Source organism: Oncorhynchus clarkii, chromosome 22 (genome assembly GCF_045791955.1).
Source record: "Oncorhynchus clarkii lewisi isolate Uvic-CL-2024 chromosome 22, UVic_Ocla_1.0, whole genome shotgun sequence".
Taxonomy (NCBI): Eukaryota; Metazoa; Chordata; class Actinopteri; order Salmoniformes; family Salmonidae; genus Oncorhynchus; species Oncorhynchus clarkii.
Window position 1 is genome coordinate 20,229,823 of NC_092168.1, and position 13,611 is coordinate 20,243,433.

The following is a 13,611-nucleotide window of genomic DNA, read 5'->3' on the forward strand; positions in this document are numbered from 1 at the left end:
GCTTAACAAGTCACATAATGAGTTGCATGGACACACTCTGTGTAATAACAGTGTTTAACATTTATGAACGATTCCTCATCTCTGTACCCCACACATACAATACGGTCTCTCAGTCAAGCGGTACATTTCAAACAGATTCAACCACAAAGACCAGAGGTTTTCCAATGTTTCACAAAGGGCAACTATTGGTAGATGGTGTAAAAATAAAAAGCAGACAATGAATATCCCTTTGAGCATGGTAAAGTTATTCACTACACTGTGGATGTTTTATCAATACACCCAGTCACTACAAAGATGCAGGCAATCTTCCTAACTTATTTGCCGTTGTGGAGGTAACCACTCAGAGATTTTACCATGAGGCCAATGGTGACTTTAAAAAAGTTTCAGAGTTTTATGGCTCTGAAAGGAGAAAACTGAGGATGGATCAACATTGTTGTTAGTCCACAATACTAACCTAAATGACAGAGTGAAACAAATGAAGTGTACAGAATAAAAATATTCCAAAACATCCTGTTTGCAATAAGGCACTAAAGTAAAATTGCAAAAAAAATGTGGCAAAGAAATGAACTTTATGTCCTGAATACAAAGCTTTATGTTTGGGGCAAAACCAACACATCACTGAGTACTACTCTTCATATTTTCAAGCATGGTGGTGCCTACATCATGTTATTGGTATGCTTATCATTGACAAGGACTAGGGAGTTTTTTAGGATAAAAAGAAACAGAATAGAGCTAAGTGTAACCGGTGTGAAATGGCTAGCTAGTTAGAGGGTTGCGCGCTAATAGCTTTTCAATCGGTGACTCTGAGACCTTGAAGTAGTTGTTTGCCTTGCTCTGCAAGCGCCGCCCGCAGCTTCTGTGGAGCGATGGGTAAATGTGGGAGGCACTTGTTGATGTGGTCAGTGGGTCCCTGGCTCTAACCTGGTTCGAGCCCAGGTTGGGGTGAGGAGTGGGACAGAAGCAATACTGTTACATAAGCACAGGCTAAATATACACTAGGGTTGCTTAGATGACATTGAGTGGCCTAGATACAGTTTTGACTTAAATCAGCTTGAAAATCTATGGCAAGACTTGAAAATGGCTATCTATCAATCAAGCACTCCAATTTATTTATAAAGCCCTTCTTACATCAGCTGATGTCACAAAGTGCTGTACAGAAACCCAACCTAAAATGCCAAACAGAAAGCAATGCAGGTGTAGAAGCACTGTGGCTAGAAAGGCAAGAACCTAGGAAGAAACCTAGAGAGGAACCAGGCTATGAAGGGTGGCCAGTCCTCTTCTGGCTGTGCCGGGTGGAGATTATAACAGAACATGGCCAAGATGTTCAAATGTTCATAGATGACCAGCAGGGTCAAATAATAATAATCACAGTGGTTGTAGAGGGTGCAACAGGTCAGCACCTCAGGAGTAAATGCCAGTTGGCTTTTCATAGCCGATCATTCAGATGATCTCTACCGCTCCTGCTGTCTCTAGAGAGTTGAAAACAGCAGGTCTGGGACAGGTAGCACGTCCTGTGAACAGGTCAGGGTTCCATAGCCGCAGGCAGAACAGTTGAAACTGGAGCAGCAACACGACCAGGTGGACTGGGGACAGCGAGGAGTCATCAGGCCAGGTAGTCCTGAGGCATGGTCCTAGGGCTGGGGATACCTGGGGATATGTCTGGGGATATCCCCAGACAGGGCCAAACAGGCAGGATATAACCCCACCCACTTTGCCAAAGCACAGCCCCCACACCACTAGAGGGATATCTCCAACCACCAACTTACCATCCTGAGACAAAGCCGAGTATAGCCCACAAAGATCTCCCCCATGGCACAACCCAAGGGGGGGCGCCAACCCAGACAGAAAGATCACGTCAGTGACTCAACCCACTCAAGTGACGCACCCCTCCTAGGAACGGCATGGAAGAGCACCAGTAAGCCAGTGACTCAGCCCTTTTAATAGGGTTAGAGGCAGAGAATCCCAGTGGAGAGAGGGGAACCGGCCAGGAAGAGACAGCAAGGGTGGTTCGTTGCTCCAGTGCCTTTCCGTTCACCTTCACACTCCTGGGCCAGACTACACTCAATCATAGGACCTACTGAAGAGATGAGTCTTCAATAAAGACTTAAAGGTTGAGACCGAGTCTGCGTCTCTCACATGGATAGACAGACCATTCCATAAAAATGGAGCTCTAAAGGAGAAAGCCCTGCCCTCCAGCTGTTTTCTTGTGACCGTAGCGTACTGGTAGGTATGTACAGCAGGACCAAATCTGAGAGATAGGTAGTAGCAAGCCCATGTAATGCTTTGTAGGTTAGCAGTAAAACCTTGAAATAGGCCCTTGCCTTAACAGGAAGCCAGTGTAGAGAGGCTAGCGCTGGAGTAATATGATACATTTTTGGGGTTCTAGTCAAAATTCTAGCAGCCGTGTTTAGCACTACTTGACATTTATTATTGCTAGCAATGATCAACAACCAACTTGACAGAGCTTGAATAATAAAAAATAATAATAATGTGCAAATATTGTACAATCCAGGTGTGCAAAGCTCTTAGAGACTTACCCAGAAAGACTCACAGCTGTAATTGCTGCCAAAGGTGACTGTATTGACTCAGGGGTGTGAATACTGATGTAAATTAGATATTATTGTATTTTATTTTTAATAAATGTGCAAGATTTATGGCATACTGTGTGTAGATGGGTGAGAAGAAGAAAAATATTTTGAATTCAGGCTGTAACAACAAAATGTGGAATCAGTCAAGGAGCACTTTCTGAAGGCGCTGTATAGCCCTGCTGACTGTACCATTCTCTAACCCCAAGTGTTTCTTTCACTCCTGCTCAAGGATTTAAAAGTGTTGGGTTGTTGTAACCATGGCTGAGGTTTTCTGGATTTTCCACCATATTTCTCACACCTGTCCACCCTTACGGAAAAACCACATGAATTTCACATGTGATCATGTGATCCTAGTTAATGTGATAACATGTGTAAACGTGTAAAAACAACATGTCATAACATGAAGCTGCACATGTGAAAGCATTTGAGCATGTGAAAACATGATCTCGTGTGAAATAAATGTGACAACATGGGGATACAACATTTCAACATGTGATATCATGAAACTACATGGGAAAAACTGACCTCTTCTGTCTCTTCTGTTTTCACATGTAAAGAAAACTGCACATGTGAAACTGTAAATTTCAGGTGTTTTTTTGTAAGGGAAGTAATTAAATGGTGTGGGATTTTTAAGGTTAGTGGTACATTTCACATGATTACTTTGTGCTGACATTCAATATGACCCCACCTGGGATTTCAAGTCACAACCTCTGGATTGAGGGGTATACAGATCTTTCTGCAGTGCCACGAAGTCTGTAGCATTCACAGAAGTCACCTACAGATTCATGACCTATATTACATCTCCGCACTTAGTCTAATAGAGTTCAGCTGTTGAAATACATTAAACGTTGTTTCCACTCAGTAGCCGGTAACTTACTATAAAATAATAAACACATCTAAAGTATCCTATAAGTTTAAATGTAATTGCAAGTGAGGCATGCCAAGTTGAATTGCAGGATGGGCCAAAAAAGTAGCCCACGCAAGTGCAATGTGATTGACACACGTTAAAATAAAAAACAGAAATACCTTATTTACATAAGAATTCAGACCCTTTGCTATGAGACTCGAAATAGAGCTCAGGTGCATCCGGTATCCGTTGACCATCCTTGAGATGTTTCTACAACTTGATTGGTAGTCCACCTGTGGTAAATTCAATTGATTAGACATGATTTGGAAAGGCACACACCTGTCTATATAAGGTCCTATAGTTGACAGTGCATGTCAGAGCAAAGGGAAGGGTACCAAAAAATGATGCAGCATTGAAGGTCCCCAAGAACACAGTGGCCTCCGTCATTCTAAAATGGAAGAAGTTTGGAACCACCAAGACACTTCCTAGAGCTGTCAGCCCGGCCAAACTAAGCAATCGGGGGAGAGCTCCAGAGTTCCTCTGTGGAGATGAGAGAACCTTCCAGAAGGACAACCTCTGCAACACTCCACCAATCAGTGGACGGAGGCCACTCCTCATTAAAAGGAACATGACAGCCCTCTTGGAGTTTGCCAAAAGGCAACTAAAGGACTCTCAATATTTTCCGGTCTGATGAAACCAAGAGTGAATTATTTGGCCTGAATGCCAAGCGTCGTGTCTGGAGGAAACATGGCACCATCCCTACTGTGAAGCATGGTGGTGGCAGCATCATGCTGTGGGGATGTTTTTCAGCGGCAGGGACTGGGAGACTAGTCAGGATCGAGGGAAAGATGATCGGAGAAAAGTACAGAGAGATCCTTGGTGAAAACCTGCTCCTGAGCGTGCAGGACCTCAGACTGGGGCGAAAGGTCTCCTTCCAACAGGACAACAACCCTAAGCACACAGCCAAGACAACACAGAAGAGGCTTTGGAACAAGTCTCTGAATGTCCTTGAGTGGCCCAGCCAGAGCCCGGACTTGAACCCGATCGAACATCTCTGAAGAGAACTGAAAATAGCTGTGCAGTGACGCTCCCCATCCAACCTGACAAAACTTGAGAGGATCTGCAGAGAAGAATTGGAGAAACTTCCCAAATATAGGTGTGCCAAGCTTGTAGCGTCATACCCAAGAAGTCTCGAGGTTGTAATCGCTGCCAAAAGTACTGAGTAAAGGGTCTGAATACTTACATAAATGTGATATTTCCATGTTTTATTTTGAATACATTTGAAGAAGACTCAAGGCTGTAATCGCTGTGTAAATGTGATATTTCAGTTTTAAATTTTAATACATTTGCAAGAAAATCTAAAAACCTGATGAGAAAAAACCTGATGAGAAAAAACAACAACAATTGAATCAATTTTATAATAAGGCTATAAAGTAACAAAATGTGTAAAAAGTCAAGGGGTCTGAATACTTTCTGAATGCACTGTATATAGCAAAATACTAATACAGTATCGTATTACTGTGGAAATGTACAGTAAAATGAAAAATATTTCACCCAAAATGAACAGCAATTCCTAACAGTGAAATGTTATGTTATCACATGTTGAACCACAGGATTTCACAAATCATGTGAAAATGTGTTTTTGGAACACTTCTCATGTGAAAATGTATTTTTGGAACACTTCTCATGTGAAAATGTATTTTTGGAACACTTTGTGACATTTTACACATGAAATAAAGTGTTTTTTAAACCACACATGTTCACGTTTTTACATATGCAATTTCATGTGCTGTTCAGCTAAAGTATGACCCCACTTGGGACTCTAACCTCTGGGTTTGAGTTACACTGACATTTCTGCTGCACAACAAAGTCTGAAGCGTTCCCATACACATTCATTACCTATAATACATCGCTGCACTTAGAAAATGAGTACCATCTGTACTGCTAAAAATCTAATCTAATTTTATTTGTCACATACACATGGTTAGCAGATGTGAATGCGAGTGTAGCGAAATGCTTGTGCTTCTAGTTCCGACAATGCAGTAATAACCAACGAGTAATCTAACCTAACAATTCCACAACAACTACCTTATACATACCAGTGTAAAGGGATGACGAATATGTATATTCAAATATATGAATGGGTGATGGTACAGAACGGCATAGGCAAGATGCAGTAGATGATATAGAGTACAGTATATACATATGAGATGAGTAATGTAGGGTATGTAAACATTATATTAAGTGGCATTGTTTAAAGTGGCTAGTGATACATTTTTACATAAATTATTCCATTATTAAAGTGGCTGGAGTTGAGTCAGTATGTTGGCAGCAGCCACTCAATGTTAGTGGTGGCTGTTTAACAGTCTGATAGCCTTGAGATAGAAGCTGTTTTTCAGTCTCTCGGTCCCTGCTTTGATGCACCTGTACTGACTTCGCCTTCTGGATAATAGCGGGGTGAACAGGCAGTGGCTCGGGTGGTTTTTGTCCTTGATGATCTTTATGGCCTTCCTGTGACATCGGGTGGTGTAGGTGTCCTGGAGGGCAGGTAGTTTGCCCCCGGTGATGCATTGTGCAGCCCTCATACCCTCTGGAGAGCCTTGTGGTTGTGGGCGGAGCAGTTGCCGTACCAGGCGGTGATACAGCCCGACAGGATGCTCTCGATTGTGCATCTGTAAAAGTTTGTGAGTGCTTTTGGTGACAAGCCAAATTTCTTCAGCCTCCTGAGGTTGAAGAGGCCCTGCTGCACCTTCTTCACAACACTGTCTGTATGGGTGGACCAATTCAGTTTGTCCGTGATGTGTACACAGAGGAACTTAAAACTTACTACCCTCTCCACTACTGTCCCATTGATGTGGATAGGGGGGTGCTCCCTCTGCTGTTTCCTGAAGTCCACGATCATCTCCTTTGTTTTGTTGACGCTGAGTGTAACGTTATTTTCCTGACACCACACTCCGAGGGCCCTCACCTCCTCCCTGTAGGCCGTCTCGTCGTTGTTGGTAATCAAGCCTACCACTGTAGTGTCGTCTGCAAACTTGATGATTGAGTTGGAGGCGTGCATGGCCACGCAGTCGTGGGTGAACAGGGAGTACAGGAGAGGGCTCAGAACGCACCCTTGGGGGCGGCCCGTCAGGAATTCCAGTACCCAGTTGCACAGGGCGGGGTCAAGACCCAGGGTGATGATGAGTTTGGAGGGTACTATGGTGTTAAATGCTGAGCTGTAGTCGATGAACAGCATTCTCACATAGGTATTCCTCTTGTCCAGATGGGTTAGGGCAGTGTGCAGTTTAGTTGCGATTGCCTCGTCTGTGGACCTGGGTCTAGCTATTTTATTTATAATTTATTCTGACTATTCTCTCATCATTGATTACATTTACTTATTTCAGCAATTTGAGTGTTTTTCTGTCTAATGTTGCTGGGGCATATTATTCTGAATCACTATGATAAATATACTGGTTATTCTTGAGCGTATTTTTGACAAAGCTGAGATTTTAAGTCCAAAGTGTTGGAATACAGGTGAAAACAGACACAGACATGGTGGCATAGCAGGAAGGTTGGAAGGATGTGAGTTTATATCCCAGGCAAGGATACGTTGAATCATAATTACTGTATAAATAAACATACACAACGTAATCATGTATGTCAATTGAAAACACTGTGTGATGTTCTAGGGACATCTTCATTACTCATCTTTGTTTGCAGGGCATCACCTGTGAAATATCATCACGTGTGAAGAGTTCCAAAACCACACGATTTGTCTTGTGAAATAAAATGTATTGATTTTCCACATGTGAATTTCATGTGTTTTTTTTCGTACGGGCAAATCCATGAAGGCGGAATAAATGAGTACACACTTTGAGTAGAAGGGTGAGGTTCTGTCCTCTTCTCTTCTCAGTTTCAGTGCACTACCCTCTTTGTCCCATGCCATGCCAATGCTACAAATGAACAACAGACTTTCAGCTTATAGAGAAGGGCACTCAAAATGTACAGCACTGACACAAATGACAGATGATTGGTTGAAAGAAATTAAGAAAAAGATTGTGGGAGCTGTACTGTTAGATTTCAGTACAGCCTGTGATATTAATCCCCATAGCCTGTTGTTGAGAAAACATACGTGTTATGGCTTTTCAACCTCTGCCATATCATGGATTCAGAGCTACAGTTGAAGTCGGAAGTTTACATACACCTTAACCAAGTACATTTAAACTAAATGTTTCACAATTCCTGACATTTAATCAGAGTAAAAATTCCCAGTCTTAGGCCAGTTAGGATCACCACATTATTTTGAGAATGTGAAATGCCAGAATAATAGTAGAAAGAATGATTTATTTAAGCTTTTACTTCTTTCATCACATTCCCAGTGGGTCAGAAGTTCACACACACTCAATTAGTATTTGGTAGCATTGCCTTCAAATTGTTTAACTTGGGTCAAACATTTTCGGGTAGCCTTCCACAAGCTTCTCACAATAAGTTGGGTGAATTTTGGCCCATTCCTCCTGACAGAACTGGTGGAACTGAGTCAGGTTTGTAGGCCTTCTTATTCGCACACACTTTTTCAGTTCTGCCCACAAATTTTCTATGGGATTGAGGTCAGGGCTTTGTGATGGCCACTCCAATACCTTGACTTTGTTGTCCTTAGGCCATTTTGCCACAACTTTGGAAATATGCATGGGGTCATTGTCCATTTGGAAGACCCATTTGCGACCAAGCTTTAACTTCCTGACTGATGTCTTGAGATGTTGCCTCAATATATACACATAATTTTCCTCCCTCATGATGCCATCTATTTTGTGAAGTGCACCAGTCCCTCCTGCAGCAAAGCACACCCACAACATGATGCTCCCACCCCCGTGCTACATGGTTGGGATGGTGTTCTTTGGCTTGCAAGCCTCCCCCTTTTTCCTCCAAACATAACGATGGTCATTATGGCCAAACAGTTCTATTTTTGTTTCATCAGACCAGACATTTCTCCAAAAAGTACGATCTTTGTCCCCATGTGCCATGACAACATTTTCTGAAATCTTCCAAGCTGTTTAAAGGCACAGTCAACATAGTGTACGTAAACTTCTGACGCACTGGAATTGTGATAGAGTGAATTATAAATGAAATAACCTTTCTGTAAACAATTGTTAGAAAAATTACTTGTGTCATGCACAAAGTAGATGTCATAACCGACTTGCCAAAACTTTAGTTTGTTAACAAGAAATTTGTGGAGCTGTTGAAATACGAGTTTTAATGTCTTCAACATAAGTGTATGTAAACTTTCAACTTCAACTGTATATATCTAATGGAAGCTTCTCTAATGTTAAACATGTAAAGTGTGGTGTCCTGCAGGGCAGCTCTCTAGGCCCTCTACTCTTTTCTATTTTTTTTACCAATGACCTGCCACTGGCATTAAACAAAGCATGTGTGTCCATGTATGCTGATGGTTCAACCATATACACATCAGCAACCACAACTAATGAAGTCACTGAAACCCTTAACAAAGAGTTGCAGTCTGTTTTGGAATGGGTGGCCATTAATAAACTGGTCCTGAACATCTCTAAAACTAAGAGCATTGTATTTGTTACAAATCATTCCCTAAGTTATAGACTTCAGCTGAATCTGGTAATGAATGGTGTGGTTGTTGAAAAAGTTGAAGAGACTAAATTACTTGGTGTTATGGTCAAAGCACATAGATTCAATGGTTGTACAGATGGGGAGAAGTCTGTCCATAATAAAGAGATGTTCTGCTTTTTTGACACCACACTCCACAAAGCAAGTCCTGCAGGCTAGTTTTATCTTATCTTGATTAATGTTCAGCCATTTGGTCAAGTGCTGCAAAGAAAGATGTAGTTAAGCTGCAGCTGGCCCAGAACAGAGCGGCACGTCCTGTTCTTCATTGTAATCAGAGGGCTAATGGTAATACTATGCATGCCAGTCTCTCTTGGCTGAGAGTTGAGGAAAGACTGACTGCATCACTTCTTGTTTTTATAAGAAACATTAATGTGTTGGAAATTCCAAATTGTTTGCATAGTCAACTTACACACAGCACTGACACACACATTTACCCCACCAGACATGGCACCAGGGGTCTTTTCACAGTCTCCAGGTTCGGAACAAATTCAAGGAAGCATGAAGTATTATACAGAGCCATGATAGACACACACACACATACACACACACACACACACACACACACACACACACACACACACACACACACACACACACACACACACACACACACACACACACACACTACATGTTCATGTTTTTAAATGCATGTAAATTGTAAAGTATTTAGTCTGTAATTAATTTGTTGTTATGTGTCAGACCCCAGTAAGAATAGCTGTAGCCATTGGCGTCAGCTAATGGAGATCCTAATAAAAAACAAATCAAATTACCATGACATTCTTAGGGTCTGGGGCAGCCTGTTTGCTGGTCGTCAATGGGGAATTGTGTGTGGGGGGGGGGTCGGCAGGTTGGTTGAAATCAGAGCCTTCATCTATGTCACTGATCAATTTCCCTTGTCCGGGGGATAACTGAACAATTTGCTAATTAACCATCCAATCCCCCGCCTCTTAAACAAGGAACAAAGAGATCCCAATCCATCCCTCTTACACCCACACACAAGCTCACACACACAAACGTGCGCAGCAAACAAACACACAAATCTCCCTCTGTAACACAGGCACATGACATCACCCAGGGCATTATCGGGTCTTCACTGTCTGCTTTCACACCTACTAAAATATTAGCCTTCTCGAGTCACACACACAATCCTGCCCGCTGCCGCCAAACGCCACCCCCTAAAACAAAGGCTGACGTTGCTGGGAGGGAGCGGGTGAAAAGGGGGAGGAAGGGAGAAGGGGAGGCTTGAGCGCATACTTGGCCTTTTATGCCTCCCGAAACAGAGTGTGAGGAGGGACAATACTCCTCACCCCCTCTCTCCCATCGCACCATGTAATGCAGTAACCGGACCAAAGACAAAGTTACCAGGACATAGAAAATAGCGAGAGAGAGAGAAAGAGAGCAAGAGAGAGAGGGGAGAAAGACAATGAAGGGAAGTGAGAAAGAAAGAAAGAAAGAAAGAAAGAAAGAAAGAAAGAAAGAAAGAAAAACAGGGAAGAGAGAGAGGCAGTGAGAGAAAGAGAAAGAGAAAAAACAAGGAGAAATGGGAATAAAGAGAGGGAGTAAGAGAGAGAAAGACACACACACACACACACACACACACACACACACACACACACACACACACACACACACAGAGAGAGAGACAGAGAGAGAGAGAGAGAGAGAATATGGAGAAAGAGAGAGAGTCTATAGGACCTGTGACTCAGATGTCAGTATAGCTGCTATGTGACCCTGACCTAATAATCCAGTTAAGTGCTGTGATGAGACAAGACAACCTCCCCCACACCCACACACCCCTGGCCCCTCAACCCTTACCCCTCTCTCTTCATCTCCCAGTAGCCTGTGACAACATGCTCATTGCCACCCAACTTTATCCATCTATTTCATCTCTCGAAACACTGTGAGGAGGGACAATACTCCTCACCCCCTCTCTCCCATTGCACCAGGTAATGCAGTCCCTGGACCAAAGACAAAGTTACCAGGACATAAAAAAGGCCTAGGACATAGTCTAGGTTTAGACCCTAGAAGTTACCAGGACACAGCAGGTTACTCTTTGGTGTGACCTGAGAAGTAGGGATGGAGAAGACAGGAGAAGACAACTGGGTGGCGAGTCTTTCCTCGTTCTACTAAATGAGTGTGTAAAGTCATCCTGTCCTTGTTTAACTTTGCTGTCGTCCTGCTCCCCCACTCCACTGACTGGAAAACACTGTAAAAACCCATGCACCGGAAAAGGTCCTAAAAGTCTCTGAGGTTAAAAGGTCTCCTGTGAACGTGTGAGTGTGTGCGCATGCACCTGCGTGCGCGCGTGTGTTAGCTACATGTGCGAACAGAGGAATGCTTGCTTGATGCTGCCAGGGCCAATATTGTAAGGACTGAATTGTTACAGACCCCAGTGAACGATAGGGAAAAGTTTCCTAGTATGTGTGTTTAATGACAGACTCTTTAACAGGAGATATGCGACAAGCACAAGGACATTCTGTGTTCAAGCTGATTCTCACTGACACCTTGCCCTCTAACAGTGGATAGGTCAAAGGTCGAGGCATAGGCTAATCTATCTGACATATAATCTGACATACAGCCATGCATGTAGAATATGCAGGTAACTAGTTACAAAAAGATTAGATTACAACCTGATGAAGACATTTTCTTTGTGGTGGCTATTAAAAAACAACGAGGTTTCAACCAGAATTCAACCTGACCATGGTATCACAAAACAACAAATTTTGCCCTTAGGGTAACTGCATTAACATTCAATACAACAGGCCCCTGCTGGACAAGAGATGACGATGCTTTTAGTTTAATGCAGATGAAGAGAAAGTTGAAGAGACTTTAGGAGACTGGTTTTGGCTGCTTCATAATCCCTTCATTCCTGTGATTCCTCAGTACCTATAGGTGTTGGCACGCAGAGCAAGGCGGGAGGGATAGGGAGGGGTGGAGGGGTCGGATTAAAAGCCGACTTTCAAATGGTCAACCGATGACCCAGGTGCACATGGGGAAATAGTTACTCTCTCTCTCTGTCTCTGAATCTCTCTCCCTCCCTCCTCTTTTTCAGAATATCTCTTTCTTCTTCGTTGTCTCGCTCTGAATAGCTCATCTCTCGGGACATCTGCATGAACTGCTGTGTGGAGATAAGGACTGATGTGTGCGTGGGCCTGTGTGTTTGTGTGCATCAATGATAATCGGCTCAGCTCAGAGAAAAGGCTCAAAAGAAAATAAGTCAAAATTCCGTACTTCTTCGGACAATTCTACATTTCTCTGATGTCATCCATTTACTACCTCCGCCTAAAAGGTTCTGAACACTTGTTCAGCAGAAGTCTATTCCCCAACTCTCAGCCAAACCTGGTACAGTCATCAAACATACACACATGCATGCACACACACATGCACATGCACACACTCACACACAGGTTGTCTTTGGCAGGGAACATACATTATTCTAACTGCTAAAATGAAGACAAGTTATTCTACACCGGCTGTAAATTACTTCTAGGGGACTATTTTCATTCGGACTTTAATTCCCGGCGGAACTCATTTTGGAGGCAAACAGGCCTGTTTTTCTGTTGCGCACCGGTCTACATAAATCTCCCAAAATTATGGGGCCTTTCCCTTTTTTTCATGTAGCTTGAAACGAGGCTGGAAATTAATCTCCTAAATGAAGACTGAATGTGTTTCTCACGCAATAACACCAAGAGGCTCCGGACAAACCTCCGGGCCTACTGCTGCTGCTGCTGCTGCTGCTGCTGGGAGTTAAGGTAAGAGAAGAACAGACAGATCCAGTGAATAGAGAGAGAGAGAGAGAGAGAGAGAGAGAGAGAGAGAGAGAGGAGAGAGAGAGGGGGGGGGGGAGAGGGAGAAAGAAAAGACAGAAAGACAGAGAGAGTTGGTCCTTAGGATCTGTGAATCAAGTGTCAGTATAGCTGCTATGTGACCCTGACCATATAATCCAGTTATGAGAGGTGATGAGTCAAAAAGCCCTCTTCAACACCCCCCCCCCCCCCCCCAAACCCACCCATCTTTACTGCTTTCCAACAGGAATGAAACACTTTGGAGTACAATGCCTTTATTCAATGTGGCACTGAGATTTAAATGGATTGAACTTTCAGGTGGAAGGGAAATAATTTCCAGAGAATAAAAGTCCCCTATTGTACATCAACCAGCCCAAGTCCATCCATAGTGTGTCCATTCAAGGCCACCGTAGACCTGCTGACCACTGCCGTTCCCCCCGTCACCATTGGAAGACCGGAGGCAAACATGAAATTGTATTCTGGTTTTAGTGGAGGCCATGTTGGGACGATTTCAGTGCTGAGATGGTTTTCCAGTTAGTGTGTTGTCAGAGAGCAGCTGTCAGCTTCAACACATATAGGATGCACACGGACACACACACGGACACACACACACACACACACACACACACACTAATCCACAAAGTAACACACACAAGCGCACAAACATACACAAGTTCACACACACACACACACATAGGAGCACACATACACACATCTCCATCCTCCTCCTCCTCCTCCATCCTCTTCCTCCTCCATCCTCCTCCATCCTCCTCCT